We start from the raw sequence: 4926 nt of genomic DNA on the forward strand, positions 1-4926 counted from the left end.
ACATGAACAGACTTGACTTGACGAGGCATGAACAGACTTGACTTGACGAGGCATGAACAGACTTGACGACAGCGGGTTACAACATCAATACACGACAAGGGCACAATGGGAACATGATGGCTACTTATAGCTGACAAGAGGGTCACATGACAAGAACAAACCAATGGGAAACAAGACACATGACTAAGACAACCAATCAGAACATGACACAATGAACAAGAGAACCAATGGCATGAATACATGAGGGCAAGGGAAGCATGACACAAACAGGGACCATGATTAAACTCCAAAATAAAAGACATGAAAACATGAACAAGAAACACAACCCAAAATACCACATTACAACAATACAATCTTAAGTACTTTACATAACCTCTGAGAAACCTGTGAAAACTCCTCTTTCGTTGTTTCATTCAGGCACACTTCCAAGCAAATTAGAGGAAAACGAATATTTTTGAAGCTCTTAATCAACTGAACCAATGTTTCACAAAAGGATTTACTGTTTCGAAGCACCTGAAACACCACATTCTGGCAGCACCTGCTGGTTAAAATATTGTAAATGCAAAGAAATATAAAGGAAATATAAAGGTTTTTTATATTTCCTTTATATTTCATTGCATATTATAATTTTTACTTATCATCAGAATATTATTTTTATGTATCATTGTTCTTTTTTGTATTATGCACGCATAAGTATTAGAATGCACAAATAAAAATGAAGCTACACTATCCACCTAATTTTTCCCATAAAAGCGGTCACTGCCATTTGTTAATTTAATGTGTCTGGCTTCTGGTGTCATCCTTCCAGTGGTGCCATGCTTCCAGTTATTTTTAGATGTAAAAAACAGCTTGTTTTGCTTGATATTGCAAATTGGGGTGTCTTACCATATTATTTAAATGTATTATCTTAATTATGAACACACTGGCTTGTAGTGCAAACAGTTTAACCGTTTACTGCATGTTGTTATTCTTCTCGTTATTTCCCTATAGCGGCCAATGAACCATTATGAACACACTGGCTTCTAGTGCAAACAGTTTTACCATTTACTGCACTTTATTCTTCTTCTCGTAATTTCCCTATGGCGGCTAATGAACCGGAATTCTCACATGTTCACAGAAAACATCTCGGTTACATATGTAACCTTGGTTCCCTGAATAGGGAACGAGATGCTGCGATGACATCATTGCTATGGGAAACACCTTTGGTGTGACGAATGTCTGAAGGCCTTATACCTTCATGCCAATTCATTGGCCAATAGCACTTAGCACCGCCCCAAGAATACGTCACATATGCTTGTAGCAGCATGCTACGTGCAAATTCATCAGATTTCCACATTACAAAGGAAGTGCTATAAAAGGTACGGGAATGGCCAGCATCACGGAATCTCGTTCCCTATTCAGGGAACCAAGGTTACATACATAACCGAGATGTTCCCTCTCATAGGTTCACTCAATGCTGCGATGACATCACTATGGGAACAATATACCATAAAACCTTCATGTACCTGAAGATAGCTGGAAGACCAAGGAAAGCATCTGCTCAAGCGGACAAAACCTGGGAGCCAGGAGCCGTCCTTACATCCAGACTGTAAAACTTGATGAAAGTGCTAGAAGAGGACCATCCTGCCGCAGCACAAATATCTTCCAACGAAGACCCCTTAAAGAGAGCCTGAGAAGAAGCCATTGCTCTTGTTGAATGAGCACACACCCCTAGAGGCGAAGTCAAACCACGTGCCTCATAGGCCATAGAGATAGCCTCCACTATCCAATGAGACATTCTCTGTTTGCTGATGGCAGTCTCTTTGTTTTTACCACTAAAACATACAAACAACTGGTCAGATCCACGCCACTGAGCTGTGCGATCGACATAGAACTTCAACACCCTCTCCGGGCAGATGCACCCCTGCAAGAAATGGGAAACCACAGAGGGTGACATCCAACAGAAACACCTCCCATGGGTACATGCTCAGCAGATATGGCTGCCACATAAACCTTAAAGGGGTCATATGATGCGATTTCAATTTTTCCTTTCTCTTTGGAGTTTATTTTTAGCAACATCATATGACCCCTTTAAGAGTGGCAGGGCCACCCCCTTAGAAAAATGACTCTGAAGAAACTCCAGTATTGAGCCTACAGGGCAATGGACTGGGTCAAGATTGCGTTGCCTACACCAGGAGGCAAAAAGCTTCCACTTAAGGGCATACAAGTGTCTCGTGGAGGGAGCCCTAGAATTAAGAATAATGTTGGTAATCTCCGCCGAGAGACCATAACACATTAATGCACTCCACTCAGGGGCCACACCCATAACTTCCACAAATCCGGGCGAGGATGCTAAATCATGGCCCGAGACTGAGTCAGCAGGTCGTGTCTGAGGAGAACCTCCCAAGTGGGGCCGGCTAGCAGACTGACCAATTCTAAGAACTACGTCTGAGTGAGCCAGAACTGGATGTGAAGGTACGCATCCTTTAGATCGATAATCACAAACCAATCTTTGGTTCAGATATGAGACGAAATACATTTTAACATCAGCATCTTGAATTTGCTCACTCTGAGTGGAAGGTTTAGGCGACGCAAGTCCAAAATCAGACGTAAACTGCCATCATTTTTGGGCACAACAAAATACAAAAAACAAATGTGAGGGGTACTTCTTCTACAGCCCCTTTTCTCATGTAATCTCCACTGATCAGACGTAATTTTTTTTCGAGACTGAAATTCCTGTAATAATATGCAATGATTTTTGAATGTTGTATAGCATGGACAAAATGTTCATGTTGGATCACTGGTGGTGTCTCTCAACGCTGAGAAGGCTTTTGACAGGATAGATTGGCCCTATCTTTTCTGGGTTTTAGATAAATTTAACCTTGCTAACAATCTTATAAGATGGGTAATGCTGCTCTATATGTAACCGCAAGCCTCTGTCATGTATTTGCTCCAGTGATCGAGCTCTTGAGTTTTCCAAAGATAGAATTATTCAAATCATTAATAAATTCAGCAACTTTTCAATTTACATTTTCAAAGACCTGTGTTAAGTGTAAAATGGAAGACGGTACATATTTTAATTGTATTATTGACTGTTCTTAAGGCATTCTTAATGGCATGTCTTAATGGGAATCTCTCTGGACCTTGACCCACTGGTGTGTATTTTAGGGATTCTTTCATATAACACCTGGAGCTCTTCTTAGATCCAGCTGCTCAAAATGTTATTTACTGCCAGACACTGCATATTGCAGCAGTGGATTTCTGAAAAACCACCAACAAAGACACAGTGGACTAAGAGTGTATTGGACATTATTCCATTTTGAAGCCTTGAGTTTTTTTTCCTTAAAAACTATTTCAGTTTCACAAAACTTGGCACTCTTTTCTCTCCCACCTGGGAGACAGTTTGAGTTGGATGTTGAAGAACGGACTGCATGGCATTACATGGACCGAATTGAGGTGAACATATTTCTGGGTGCCTCCACCTGTTGTATTTTTCTTTTTTATTATTTAATTATTTATTACTACTATTATCATTAATATTTTTAGTTTTTTCCTGGCAATTGCTTTGCTTTCGACTGTGACAGTATGATTGTTTTACTACGATGCCTCTGAAGACGACTATTAATGTATGTTTTTTGTTGTTGTTTTTGTTGTTGCTCTTCTTGCAAATAAAGAAAAAAATAAATAAAACTTAGCAAAGTAAACCTTGGGAGAATCAAGGCTAGGGGGTCAAGTCTCGTCTGGCCAGACGAAACCAGCATAGTCTGGTTTAATTCCAGGCTGCAACTCAAGTCAGATTGAGCAGAGGACTTGTCTGATATTACCCGTCTGATATTACATGTCATTAATTACACTCTACAAAATTCTCCATTGCTTTTTTTGCATTTTATTTTACTCATCTTATTTATTGAAACGTTTTCATTATCTGTACAGCTGAAACAGGAAAACAGTATGAAGTCTCAGACTTCAGCATGAAGTCATTGAGTGACCCAAACCCATAAACAAAAAGACCACCAACAGGGAATCAAAGACAGAAAGTAAATATTCAAACTGGTGATCTAGTTGGAAGAAATAGTCACGTTGATCCAAGAGTGCAGCTGGGAGATGCTGGCATAGACTGCAGGGAAACGGGGGTCACAAGTGCTTCTTTCCCAAGACACAGAGCCCACCAGAGTCCAGACCCCTGAACTCTCACACACCAAAGGACCACCAGAATCACCCTGCGGAAAACACACATTTGAGACTGAACAGCAGCAACATTGATATGGTAATGTGTTTCTTCTTGATTTGTCTTCATATACCTGGCAAGAATTCTTGCAAAATACAGGAGACACTTACCCAGAGCAGAGGCCACCAGGGCAAGGCAGGTGATGGAGAAGATGGTGAAGGTCATGATGTAGATGAGTGTCTGATGTATCTCAATGATGTATCTGTAGGTGCTCTCTCTTGCTTTTATATCATTTACAGCAGCTGATCAATCTGAGACGTGATGGAGGTCCATCCCATCAGATCCAGTGAGCTCATAGCTGAGGAAAGTTTTTTATCTTCATTGTCCAGAGCTGATGTTTAACGAGCAAACATGATGAATTTTCCTTTGATTGACCGCATGAAGGGCTTTATGTCTTCTGACTATTTCCTTGAGAAGCATCATGATTTCAACTCTCTCATTGTATGTTATGATGTCATTGATTGTTTTGGATTAGAAGTAGCGTTTGTTGTTGCTGTGTTGAAATTTCAGTCAATTTATCATGCTATACTTGCAGTAAGAGAACTGCTTTCCCAATAAGTCTTTGACATTAACTAGTCACGTATTCAACCTTGGCAAGCCGTTGAAAGACAGTGATACTAAAGAGGATGGGACTAAAGTTGTGTCACTAGGTTTATATCAGTTATGAGAGCTGGGCTAAAGTAAAACTTAGTACTGATATCAGTTTCTTTAACACCACT

The sequence above is a fragment of the Sinocyclocheilus anshuiensis genome, unplaced genomic scaffold (genome assembly GCF_001515605.1).
Source record: "Sinocyclocheilus anshuiensis isolate Anshui unplaced genomic scaffold, SAMN03320099.WGS_v1.1 scaffold758, whole genome shotgun sequence".
In the NCBI taxonomy this organism is placed as follows: Eukaryota; Metazoa; Chordata; class Actinopteri; order Cypriniformes; family Cyprinidae; genus Sinocyclocheilus; species Sinocyclocheilus anshuiensis.